The sequence below is a fragment of the Castor canadensis genome, chromosome 16, assembly GCF_047511655.1.
Source record: "Castor canadensis chromosome 16, mCasCan1.hap1v2, whole genome shotgun sequence".
In the NCBI taxonomy this organism is placed as follows: Eukaryota; Metazoa; Chordata; class Mammalia; order Rodentia; family Castoridae; genus Castor; species Castor canadensis.
Genome location: NC_133401.1, coordinates 29,036,174 through 29,050,732, shown reverse-complemented (window position 1 = coordinate 29,050,732; position 14,559 = coordinate 29,036,174). Strand labels below are relative to the sequence as shown.

The following is a 14,559-nucleotide window of genomic DNA, read 5'->3' as shown; positions in this document are numbered from 1 at the left end:
ACTGATGGTTGCGTTGATCACTGTGTTGTTCTGCAGCAGAAGATGGACAGACAGACATCATCTAAACTCAGCACCAGGAATCCAAACTCAGTGTTATCTCATGCTTATAAAAGGGAGGTGAACTGGATGTTAAGTCCCAACCCCTGGGTGTAGGTGATGGGCACCATAAGCAAGGTGTGCAGATGTGGCCATAGAATCGTGTGGGGATAGGATGATCTGGTAGAGTTGTGGTCATGGTGCACATGGATAACATATATGATGTGGATGTTGATGACTGGGTGTAACCTAGCAGTGTGATGATGAGCCAAGACTTTTGGTTTTTTGCTGCACCTCAGACTCACCAATTTGTGGTGAAACTTGGTGTAACTTAGACCTTTTAGTAAGGCAAATAGTCATGTTTATGGCAAGTTGTCATTAGAAATGTTGAATTGGACTAATGGAGGAGGACCACTCAGGGTTGTCTCAGCATTAGAATTACTGGAGAAAATCTATTACTAGTGAGGGGACACTAGTGAGGGACATGAGTAGCACTATAGGTGAATTAGGGACAAGGATGTTTGAGATCCATATGTGGTTCTTGGAAGCAAAGGTTGATGCAAAGACAAAGTCAGAGGGTGGCAGAAAGGCAGGAAGGGGCAAAAGGAAATTAATGACTGCTACAGTAAAACAAAGGAAAACTGGAGTCAGGAAGTGTTACCTGGAGACAAGAGAATGATCACCTCTATCCAGAGGTTAAAGCAACCAATAAAATAACATGTGGTTTTTGTATGGGACAAGCTGTTAACCCCCCACACCTAATTTTGGTAAACTGCTATAAATGGTATATAAGTAAAGCCTTTTTCTCGGGGCTCAGCCTTTGGATTCGAGTCCGCTGAGTCACTGCTAGCTTGCTTAGTAAACTTGCTTCCCAAAAGCTTTGGTGCCCTCCCTGTCTCTGTCTGAGCCCTCCTGCAACAGGACAAAGAGACTGCTAAGGTACTATGAGCAGCTGTTTGTAGCAGTGAGGACTGGAAGTGGACTGTGATCATTTTACATCATATTTCCATTTTCTATGTACTTTGGGATTTTGGTGCTGAATAATTACATGTTGGAATGAGGGAGAACAGAGGACAGACAAGTGAGGCGGTGAATTTATGCCCTCAGGAGAAGGTGGTTGCAGATTGGACCACCAGCTCTGCCTTTCCTCAGCCATAGTTTCGGTCCCCTAACTCTCCACTGATGTATAATCATAGATAGCAGTTCCTTTAGAGCAGGACTGAAGTGTTCTAACTCTCTACACAGCCTTCATGACATTCTCTGCTGGTGGAGCCTTGGGGAGGCTACATAAAAAAATAAAACAAATTGAGATAATTTCATGATTCTTACCAGAGTATACTGGCATGGAATTAAAAACCAATAGCAAGAGAAACTATACACTTACAGAATGAACACATGCTTTTGAATGACTTGTGGGTAATTGAAGCAATCAGGAAATTTAAAAACTGGCAGAATGAAACGAAAAGAAAACCTGAAGTTGAACAAAACCAAAATTAAAGAATAATCAGTATGAGTTTCAATCTGGAAAAAAAAAACAGTACAACACAGGAATCAGTAAATCTCAATCATAACCCTAAATGTAGGTAGACTTAATTCTCCAGTCAAAAGACACAGGTTGTCAGATTGGATTAAAAAGCAAGATCCAATGATCTGTTGTCTGTAAGAACAGCACCTCAAAACCAAAGACAAACCAAGAGTAAATGATTGAGTGCCTTTCCCTTATCAGAATATTGGTCTGTTAACTCCACATAGACCCACAACTATGACATAGCAGTAACTCATGAGCAGACCTCAAGATTTTAACTCAATGCAAAGCCTTCATGACAGCCTTGCCTGCTGGTGCAGGAACCTCTGTGGGAAGGTCGGGCTGCCTGTGGGAATCCATACCTGCAGGCCTTGGGGAAACCCTGAAACTGAGCCAAAGGTGACACCCTCAGAAGCAGCCTGGATGGCAGGACCTCCACCTGGCCTGGAGTCTTCTCTCTTGTTCCTAAAGAAACCTATGAAGTGTCCCAGTGTCACTCCAGCTCTTCAGTTGATAGTGCATGAAGAGCATTACATAGTGTTTATTTTGCTTTCTAGATAGGAGGCATGCTCTGAATGAATCTATGTATGGTGTGTTCTTTGAATCAGTAACCTTTAGGTGCTTCTAAAATGATATCTTCCACTTCCTGGAGAATCCAGTGTTGCTTATCATGAATGATATATCACAGCTCAGTGCAGTGTTCTAGTTCCAGTCACACTGTGCAAGGCACAATGGTTCGAATTGCTTGCTTTAGTAGAATGAGGGGTGAAAGGTTATTCCAGGCACAGATGTCAGAATGTAAATACAGGGAAGTGAGGCTGAACTGTTTCCAGCCTCAGGATATTTCTCTCATGGAAGCTGAGAATGTGGGTGTTGCAGATGGGCCTAGAATGACTGTAGAAAGTTAAGATTTTATTGTAGAGATGATGGAAGAAAGGTAAGATTGTCACAGAGGAGAAAGGGGATCTGTCCCTGGTCTTAGCAGGTCATCAGACTATGAGGTGTGAATGAGGTTATAGGAAGTTTAAGTCAGAGTCTGCTGCAAAGGTCCAGGTGATGGACCTGTTTGATGGTGAATTGAGTAGTGTGGTTGGTGAAGAGTTGGGAAATGTGTATGGATCCTGGATCTCTTGATGAATTGGGCTTTTCTGGTGTCAGGACAAAGATTTTAATGGATTTATTTTAGGTTCTAGTGTCCAGAAACGCTTCATTCTCTCAAATAGATTATGTATACCTTTGGACTGGGTAAACATATTGGTTTTATATATAGACAATAGCTAAAGAAAGCAGAGCCAGATGGTGGTCTGTCACATCTGTAAACTTAGCTCTTCAAGAGGGAGATATATGGAGGATTGCCTTTTGAATCCAGCCCCAGAAATAGGTCAAGAGACCTTATCTCAAAAACTACCCCATCAAAAATGTGCTAGAGCACCTGCCTAGCAAGCATGAGGACCTGAATTGAAACACCAGTACGGTGAAGAAAAGAAGAAAGAACTGAGTCAAAATGCAGATTGGTCATTCCAAAGTTGCTTTCCTTGCAAGATGAACAGGGAGACAAAATAGGACAGTGCCTGATTAGTTAATATCAGGTTAATTCAGGTAACTTTTTTCTATTTTTTACTTTTACTTTTTTGGTAGTACTGGGATCTTCTATCATTTGAACCACAACTCGAGGTCAGGTTACTTCTTTATGAAAGGAGTAAGTTCATTATCATGACACCAGAAATTGGTGTTTTTGGGAAATTGGACTAATACCAGTTTTCTAATTTTGAGGGTAAAGAAACAGGTGGATGTCAAGGGTGAATCTAAGTTTTCTGGATTTTAGCAGTTGAGAAAAGAAAGTCAGTTGTAGGAACAGTTTTAGGGTAGATATGTAGCCATTGGGTTTTCATCATCCTAGGAATATGAATCAATAATATGATGTAAAGAAAGACTGTGAATGTTTCAAAGAAACATTGATAGAAACATAAACAGGCCAGGTAACCATGCAGGTGTGGAACTCTGGAGAAAATTCCTGATGGAGGCATGCAAAGGTAGTGGCTAGTGTCTGCCTTGGGGTTTAACTGTGCTTTGTGGATTGCAATAAGAAGGGGAATCCTAATCATACAATGATGTGCTCTTGCCAGCCTTGAAATGTTATGTTGATCTGGTTTCAAATATAGCACCAGTTGGGAGAATGGACCCCATCAGAAAAGCAGGTATATGCGTGAAGAGACCATGGGTATGTCCTAATAGTCAGGATGCTCTTACAGGTTACCAGTGCTTTCAAAGGAAGAGATCCATGAGCTGGAATCAGAGGCCTACAATAACTGCTGAGAGTAGGCACTTGAACCACTGATATTTTATTCACTCAGCTTTTTGCTTGGTAGAATTTTGTTACAACCTTGAGCTGTCTGAGAAGTTACAGGTTATATAACTACCTGGGTACAAATTGTTACCCAGGGTAGCCATTGGCCTATGGTGGAAGGCGACTGGCACAGGGTTTAGAATGTAGGATACCAAGTGAGGATGTTGTGACTGGTGAGACACACCAAGTAAACCATTACTGATGAGTGCCAAAGAGGCTGGGAATCAAATACAGTTCTTAGTGGCAAAGGTTGTTGGAAGGAGCACAGGCATCGTGGTCTTCAGAGTAGTTTATGGATTGCCTCTCACAATGGGCAGAAGTGTGTCATATTTCTAATACCCAGCGTGTGGATAATGTATGCCTACATGAATAGGGATGGCAGAGAAGTACCTCTATTCATGGTGCTAGAGGGTGGAAATTGCTTGGGGAGTGTGTTTGAGAGAGCTCTGGTCTAAAACGTGATGTGTACCTGGAGGGAGCCTGTTGGAATCTGGTCCTGTGGACTTGCTATTGATTTCACAAAGCTGAAAGGTTATTACCGAGCAGTAATATATGGAGGACACTTGTACAATTGACTGACATTAGTGAATAGTGTCCTAAGTGCCAGTTTCTGGAGTTAGGTTGTGTCTCCCTCCTCAACTACATTAGTGCTGTTGGAGGAACCAGTGCTGAAATATGCACAGAGGTGACACTGTATCTCAGCAGCACTGGCATCTGGTATCCTTTCTGAAGTGGTGAGGGTGACACGTGGGGCAAACAAAGGATGAATTTGGTTGAATGGATTGGTTCAATGTGAATCACTTCCAGGAGAGAAGCTGATCATAGATGTTCTGTTCTCACCGTGGCAGAGCTCCATGACCTTTGAGATGTGATCATTTCCTTCTCCCAGAAGGAATGGGAGTTCCTTATAGTACAGCTCAGAGGTGACTGTACATCCATGTGAGGCTGCAGAACATTGCACTTAAACCTCCATAGCTAAAGTAATCACATTCATCTGTACTCTGCTCTGTGCTCACCTTCTTTTCCCCAGAAGCAGCACTGCCTCCTCACTACTGGTGGTTGAGCTCTGCTAACTTATCCACTTTTTTCTGTTTGTGTCTTGTGGTTGCTACTGCTGAGCTCTGTGCACTTTCTTGAGTAGCCCTAACAACTGGTTCTATAATGAGTTCAACTTACAGATTTGGGAGGATCATCTGTGCCAGTCTTCTTAATCAAGTCTCTTTTGGTCACCTGCCTCCCACTTGGGTGACTGCTCAGTTCTACATAACTACTTCTGCCCCCTTTTCCTGACTTCATACACCTGTCTAAGGATCACCAGGAATTGTCAACCTCAATGTCCACTTGGCCTATGAGCTATTCTGCTAGACCCCCTTCCAGTCTTTGTAATAGTGTTTATCTTTCCTCTGGTCCCTTGTGTGCTGAGTATCCCCGGGCCACTGCTCACCTGCCCGTCTCTCTGTAGTTAGTTGGTTTGTGTTCCTGTCCTAAACTGTGCAAATGATGGGTGCTGGTAAAGTCCTGGTTGCTACATCAGACAAAGATGGAAACATGATCTCAGAAATGCCTAATCCAATTGAGGGGCACCTCATAGAGGTCATGACATCTGGGCTGTTTTCCTATCAGATGAGGAAACTGGCTTATGTCTTTAGTGTCCCATCTGCAATCCACTGTACCCTTTGGAACATTCTCAAACATTGACCCACACCTAATAATATTTGAGTTGTGAACATATACTTAAATATTGCCCAAATGCAGTTTGAGTTGTTTTATTGGATTTGTACTGTCTTTTTTTTAATTTTTATTTTATTTGGTAACATAATAACAATTTGTACCAGGGATTCATTGTGAGAATTCTAAAAGTTCCTACAGTATATCTTATTTACAATCATCTGCTCCATCATTCTCCTTTTTACCCCCTTTCTTTTCCTTAGAGAAAAGAGAGACTTACTGAAGTAAGTCTCGTTGTTCCATTTTCATGCATGATCAACCTGTTCTTTTAAATTTATTACGGTATTGCTGTACTGGGGGCATTTGTGACATTTACAAAACTGCTTACTCTGGCAGTCTTATACAGCATCCTTTTCTCATCACCTTGAACTTCTTTTTTTCTTATTATTATGTCAGTATTAAGATTGAACTGGGCCTACATCTTATGCCACTCCACCAACCTTTTTTATGATGGTTTTTTTCAACATAGGGTCTTGTGAACTATTTGCCTGGGATAACTTTGGGCAACTGCCTTCCTCCTCAGTAGCTAGCATGATAGGCATGAGCTATAGGTGCCTGGCAGCTGGTAAGTTTTTACTAAATAATATGGTGTGGTGAATTTGGGAGATTTCATGGATAATACTAGTACGAAGTGGCAGTGCTTGCATGGTGTTCATTGCTTCTGCCTGTCCTCCAGCTCATCTTCATGTTCTGTGTCTTTTTATGTTTGCAAGAATCTACTGTATAGGCCCAGTTCTATGAAGCAATCCCTTCTGCAAATTGAACCCTGTTTCCTCATCATGACAACATTCTTATGGAGTAGGGGGTGTTTAGACCAAGGACACAGTGTGTGCCTACCATGTGCAAGTGTTGCATTGAAGGCTGTTCATCACTTCTCCATGTCCTCCAGCTCATCCTTGTGTCCTATGTATTTTTATGTTTGCAAGATTTTCCTGTACAGGCCCAGTTCTCTGAAGCAACCCCTTCTGTAAATTGAGCCCTGTTTTGACATCATGACAACATTCTTATGGTGCGGGGGGTGTCTAGATCAGCGATACAGTGTATGCCTAATGTGCAAGTGTTAGGTTGATCAAAAGCATCTAGAAAATAAACATAATATGAACCTTTTAATATTTAAGGAAGTACATGCCCTCATGGTATACTAGAGAGTACACACTAGGTCAAGGTCTTGAGTGTAAGCAAGGTGGCAGGTCAATTAGGCAAAGAGTTGACATTGCTGTACACCAGAATGTCCACTCTGGAAAATGGCCTTATGAGAACGAAAAAAGTGGGAAAGCCTTTGTACCCAAACTAAGTATTCATCCCCAAATACTTCACAGTGAGGATAAGCCTATGATTCTGATTGGTATGACAAGTGATTTAGCCAAAGATCTTTTCCTTTGTACATACAAAAGTGTTCGCACATGCAAATGGCCTTATGAATGCAGCAACTGTGGGAAATATTTCACACCACATGCATCACCTTCATCACTAAAAGTATCACACCACACACAACCCCGATAATGGTAGCAAATAGGAGAAACTGTCAGCCCAAGGTCCAACCTTATTTAGCAGGAGAAAGTCCCTGCTTGTGAACAGCTTTGGACTTGAAGGGAATGTGGTTTTTGTTCAGCATATCCATACTAGAGAGTGTTAGGGATCCATGTCTCTGAACTACCTCACATTGCTCTGGTTTGTGTACTAATAAAGGTATTTTTTGCATCCCTCTTTAATCTTCTTTTTTTTACACTGTGTTGGTTTTTTTGCACTCTTGCCCATTTGTGCCTCAGTGAGCATGGAGAATAATTTTAGTTACAGTTTTTTCTAATGTGGATGGTTCTCAAGGACCTCATTTGAAAAGTACACGAAACTTTCTGGTACTAAATGCAAATTTTCATAAGGTAGGTTACAATTGTAAATATATAATGTACCAAAAGTTGATATACTCAATTTTCTATAATAAAAACTGTTGGACATAAAGTAACAGATATTAGCAGATAAAATAATAATGGCTAACATCAATACCACAATCCCACACCAAGATCAATCATACAAACAAATCTAAAAGAAAACTTCAGTTCAGCCTGCTCCATAGATCAACTGGACTTAACAGACATCTACAAGATATTCCATTTGAAAGCTACAGATCACCTATTCTTCCCAGCAGCCTCCTCCAAAAAAGCACATTTTGTACCAAAAAACAAGATTTAATAAATACAAAATATAGAAATAATTTCTTGATTTTTACTAGAGTATAATGGAATGAAATTTAAAACCAATATCAAGAGAAATATACAAACATAGTTTGGACAATATGCACTTGAATGATCAGTGTATAATCGAAGAATCCTGGGATTCAATTGAAATGAAAACACTACATACCAATACCTTTGGATATAGCATACATTTCTAAAAGGGAAATTTAAAGCCATTAATCCCAATGGTAAAAATTAATTGAAGTCTCAAATAGCCTAATCATGCAGCTCAGGGTCTTTGAAAAAGAAGAATAAAAGAAATGCCAAATAAGTAAATGGAAAAAATAATAGAGATCAGGACAGGAATTAAAGAAAGTGAGTCTAAAAGAACCACAAAAAGGAACAACAAAGAGTTAATTGTTTATAAAGAGAAAACAACAATGAAATGCCTAAGCCAAAGTAACCTACTCCCAAAAAGAGAACAAAATTAATAAAATTTGATGTGAAATGGAGATAATATAGCAGATACAAACGAAATGCACAGAATTATTGTAGATATTTGGAAACATATTCCAATAAATTGGAGAATCAAGAAAGCATGTTTTCTTTCACAGGTGGATATAGACCAAACATAAACAAATATGCAAAGCATGCATGCTTATGTACAAACTCAGAATATGATTGTAACAGTGGAACTACCTATGGAACTCAGCGAAGAGCAAAAGGAAAAGAGAATGACAGAACATCAGTAATATTGCATAACATAAATAGTTAAGGTAGGGGTTGTAAGGATGTGTATTGAAAACCTGTTGAAAAAAGGGTGGTGGGAGGTAAAGGTGTAAGGGAGAGTATTCAAAGGGATTGAACAGACCAAAGTAATGCACACCCATGATAGGCATACATCAAGATACCCCTTTGAACGTCAAATATTCATAATGAAAACCAGGTCTGTAAAATAGGCACAGTTTGTGTGTGTGTGGGGGGGTTGGTAAATAGTGTTAGGGGAGAGGGTGAAGGAAGGAGATTAAGGTGATGATACATGGTTGATGGACTTCATATATGTATATGAAGCAGAACTAAAAAACCTCTTGTAATTGCTTTAAGTGGGGTGGGGAGGGAACTGAGGGGGAGAGACAATGGGAGCAATGTAAATAATGTACAAAGTGACATAAATGTACATAGTGACAATTGGAATTGTCACTATGATCCCCGCCCATATAATGAATATATCCTAGTGAAATATTTATAATAAAAAAGAAAGCAAATGGATACATTTGTATATACACTACCAGCCAAAATTGAACAAAGAGGATATAAACAACCTAAACATATGTGTAATTGCTAATGAGATGATGCAGTAATTGTCTCCTCATGATTAAGAGCCCAAGACAAGGCAGATTCCTGATTTGTACCAGGCTATTAAAGAAAAAATTCTCCCTAGATTATTTCATTAAAAAGGGAGGAATACTACCAAACTAATCATAAGAAGCCAGGATTTCCCTGATATCAAAGTGCATAAGGACTAAAGAAACAAACAAACAAAAACTATAGACCAACTTGTTTGATGCTTACAGATGCAAATATCCTTCAGAAATACTTGGAAACTGAATACAACAATACATTAAAAACATGATAAATCACAGAATGTAAACTAGTACAACCACTATGAAAATCATTATGGAGTTTCCTCAAAATAGTAAAAATAGACTTACCTTAAGATTCTACCACCCACTCAGGGCACATATCCAAGGTGAATCAATATACAAGACAGACACCTGCATGGCCATGTTTATTGCAGCACTCTTCACAGTAGCTAAACCATGGAAACAGCCAAGGTACCCTCCAACTGATGAATTGATAAAGGAAATATACCTTAAAGGGTGACCTGATAATAATGGAGCATGATTGTAATTGGGGGATTGTCTAAGGGAGTCAGCAGGAGGAGGGTAGGGGAAAGGAAAGAAAATGGAGGTCTGAAGAGGATTGAAGTAAACTGTATGTATACATATGAAGACATAATGAAACCTACACTAAACTTTGAAAAATGGGGGAAGAGGGATTGGGAAATATAATGCAGGGGGTGAGTTTCTTCAAAGTACATTATATGCTTCTATGGAATTATCACAATTACATTATGCTAATTCAAAATAAAAAATTTAACAAAGTAGAAATACAGTATCTTTGAAAGTTGAAAGAATCCATTTGTTACAGGAGCTTAATTAAATGAAATAGAGAAAAAGAAAATACTGCACCATAAACAAGTTGGATTGCATCAAGGTATGCAAGCATGAATCAATATATACAACCAACAAATGTTATGTTACATATGAATAAAATCAAGGACAAAAATCACATGATCATCTCAATATATGCAGAAAAAGCTTTTGATAAAATTGAACATCTCATAATAGCCCTGACAAAACTAATTAAAAGGCACTATAACTCAACATAATGAAGGTAATATACCACAAACCTAAATCCAACATTAACTGGAAAAACTGAAATCATGTCCTCTTAAAGTGAGAATGAGACTAGGGTGTCCAGTCTGTTACTCAATATAGTGCTTGAATTCTTAGAGCAGCAAAGCATGACAAAGAAATGAAAGAAATACAAACAAGAAAGGATGCACTCAACTTGTCCCTATGTGTACATGATATGATTCTATATTTAAAAGACACTGAAGTCTCCACTTGAAAACGTACGTGTGATATACACTTATGCAAAGTAGTAGGATACAAATCAACATTCAAAAATCTGAAGCATTTCTATAATGGCAGTAACAAACATGAAGAAAGAAGTGAAGAAAAGATTCCCATTCACAAGAGCTTCAAAATTCATGGGTGCTTTGCAAGGGCCTGCTTGGCAGGTGCAAAGCCCTGAATTCGAACACCAGGCCCACCCTCTAAGAAAAATTTCCATGGAATAGCTAATCAAGGAGGTAAAATTCCTCTGTAATGAAAACTATAATGCACTGAAGAAAGAAACTGTAGAAGATTAGAAGACTTCAATGTTCCTGGATTGAAAGAATTAATACAAAAAATGGCTTTATTAGTGAAAGTGATCTACAGATTATTCATAGAAATATTTAAAATAAACCAACACAAGACTCCCTGATATCCAAAGCCATCCTCACCAAAAAGAACAATACTGGAGGTTTCAGAATACCTCATTTCAAATTCTTCTATAGGGAATAGTAACAACAAAACCCAGCATGCTACTGGCACAAAAGCAGACACGCAGACTAATGGAGTAGAACACAGGGCCAAGGAAAAAACCCATGCTGACACAGGCATGTGATTATTGACAATTTGTACAAAAACACAATAACAGATGGTGTTGAGGACACTGGCTTTCCTCATGGAGAAGACTGAAACCAGATCACTGTCTCACTGTGCTCAATAATCAGTAAAAATAATATCTAAAACCTTAATATAAGCCCTGAAACTTTGAAACTACTAGTGGAAAATCCAGGGAGTCTCTTGACTATATGAGAAAGGAATGCCCTTTTCAGTAGGAATCTAATACCTCAGGAAATAAAGTGAGTATTGGTAAATGTTAGATTAACTTTAAAAGCTTCTGCACAACAAAGAAAAAATTTCTCCAATCAAGTGACAGACTTCAGAATGAGAGAAATCCCAAAACTACACTGAGATTGCGTTCACCCCAGACACAGTGGCTATCATCAAGGAAACAAACAACAAATGCTGCTGAGGATGTGTGGGGAAAGCTACATTTATACCCCTATTGGAAAGAATGTAAAGTACTCCAATCACTGTGGAAACCATCATGAAGGTTCTTCATAAAATTTCAAATGAATCTGCCATATGATCCAGCATTCCACTTCCCAGTATGTACCAGAAGGAATCAAAGTCAGCATACAGTAGAGGTACCTGCACATGGATGTTTATCTCAGTCATATACACAATAGCCCAGTTGTGGAATCATATATATACATATATATATGATTATATATGATTGCATATTACATAATATATATAATATATGTAGATATACTCATATGCATATTACATAATATGTATAATATATGTAGATGCACTCATATATGCATATATATATATATATATGCAAACAAAAGACTGTATTCTCAGCTGGGAAGAAGAAAAATTTTGTTATTTGTAGGAAAATGGATGGAACTGGATATAATGTTAAGTGAAATATGCCAGACCCAGCAAGATTAATACCATATGCTTTCTGTAATATGTGGAAGCTACTTTTAAAAAGAAAAGACTTGGAAGAGAGAGGGGGCCATTTGGGAGGAGGGAGGAGACTGGAAAGAGTTAGCACGGGAAAAGAGAAGGTAATGGGTGGGTGAATATGATCATAGAAATTACATATATGAAAATGTCAAAATGGAAGCCATCATTTTATTAGTTAACATGTGAGAATTGAAAAGTGCTTTAAGTTGTAGATATTCCTGTGGGTGAATGTGAACTCAAAAAATATGTTATACACCATGACAGGCAATATTAATCTTCAGGAATGCAGTCTTGGTTTGACATAAAAAAACCAGTCCATACAATATACCTTATTGAGAATAAAACACCGAAACCACATGATCACCTCAATAGATTCATAAATTGCTTTTGAAACAATTCCACACTCTGTCATGCTGAAACAACTTGACTCACTAAGTAAATCCTATAAAAGTCATCTATTACAAACCATGGCTAATATCATACTTACTGGACAAATACTGGATGCTTTCCCACTGCGACCAGGAACAGGATAGACATGATTGCTGTCTCTACTTGTATTCAACATTTTAATGTTGGCTCTAACCAGGACAATTGGACAAGAAAAGGAAAAAAATGAAAGCTTTCATATTGGAAGGAGATAGTAGAATAGTACTTGAAGGATAACATGATGTGACGTATACAAAGTCTAAAGGAATCCAATGGATGTAAAATTAATAATGAGTTCAGCATAAGTCCAGTATGAAAGATCAGTTCTATTTCTATGCCATAATGAATAATCAAAAATTACATTGTTGATATAAATCCACTAAAAGTACACTTCTATTTACAATAGAATAAAAATAAAATGCACAGTGATACATTTATCAGAGTAGTGACATTTAGGCCAACAAGACCCTGTCTCAAAACAAAAGAAAAAACATAAAATTCCAGCAATCCATAAACAAGAAAACAAAAAAACACGAAGAGATAAGATAGGAAAAGAGAATATTTTAGACAGGAAATCTGGGTCATTTTCTTTGGAGCTAAAAGCTTGAGCTTGAATCCAGATGGCTTTAAACCCCCAGGAATGTGAGCTGACACCAGCCACCCCTGCTGTAGCACGTGAGGTTGGTAATGCTCTCCACAGGGAGCTTTTCTTGGGCAATGTGTGTCCACAGGATACCTGTGGAGATTTACAGAATGGACTCTTCTATCTAACTTTGGTTTGGGAAGTCTCTGCCCAAGGTCAGCATGCCCACAACTCCAATGTCATTCTGACTCAAGTCCAGGTATCTCAGCCTCCGGTTGCCATGGCGCATGGAAGCCAGCACCTGGCAGTCAGGGGATGTGAACAGGCACCATTCGAATCTTGTGGCAAAAACAGATGGCGCAAAGTCACTTCATTTCATGTCCATAGTCTCATCCTGCACATGATACACAGCCCTATTCACACTCCAGGAAGGTAAGGGTGTAGTTCCGTGGTAGAAACTGCCTCCCATGTGCAAGGCACTGCTAAACTCTACAAAGTCACCTGGAATCAGTTTAAAATATGTTTTTCACTCAACTGGATTGAGTAAAAGAAAGTGTCTGACAAACAAAGGCTTATAAAACATGACACACTTTCAAGTACGGAAATTTTTTTCGTATTTCCCCTAGACTAAGAAATAAATCAACCAAGAGTAAATTGTGGTGTAAAAGAATTATTAGTGGCACTGAATACAGACTTCAGTTAGGGGACTTGGACACACCATCCTGGTCTTGGAAGAGAAGCAGGGTAACTCACTCCAGAATCTGAAGGTCATATCCAGGCTGCACCAATACCTCACAGAGTGGGATCACCTCTTTATCCTGCAGGTTGTTAAAACTAAGGTAGAGACTTCTTGGGGTTTTACTGTTTTTGAGAGCAAATATCATTTCTTAACAGCAATCTGACATCAGAACACATTTTTCCAGCCTGCAAAGAAACACACATTAAAACAGCCTTGGGGTGGAGAGATCTCCCATGCTCATGGATTGGTAGAATCAACATAGTAAAAATGTCTATACACCCAAAAGTAATCTACATGTTTAATGCAATTCCCATCAAAATTCCAAAGACATTCATTAAAGACATTGAAAAACCTACTGTTAAATTTATATGGAAACACAAGAGGCCACGAATAGCCAAGGCAATACTCAGTCAAAAGAACAATGCTGGAGGTATCACGATACCTGACTTCAAACTATATTACAAAGTAATAACAATAAAAACAGCATGGTACTGGCACAAAAACAGACATGAAGACCAGTGGAACAGAATAGAGGACCCAGATATGAAGCCACACAACTAAAATCAACTTCTCTTTGACAAAGGCACTAAAAATATACGATGGAGAAATAGCAGCTCTTCAACAAAAACTGCTGGAAAAACTGGCTAGCAGTCTGCAAAAAACTGAAACTAGATCCATGTATATCACCCTACACTAATATTAACTCAAAATGCATTAAGGATCTTAATATCAGACCCCAAATTCTAAAGTTGCTACAGGAAAGAGTAGGAAATACTCTGGAGTT

At 38.8% G+C, this 14,559-nt stretch overlaps 1 protein-coding gene across 1 annotated transcript in view; it reads left to right on the top strand.

Annotated features, from left to right (window-relative positions):
• Window positions 1-14,559, top strand: part of LOC109678995 (uncharacterized) — a 79,322-nt gene that overhangs the window by 13,538 nt on the left and 51,225 nt on the right. The window lies entirely within an intron of this gene.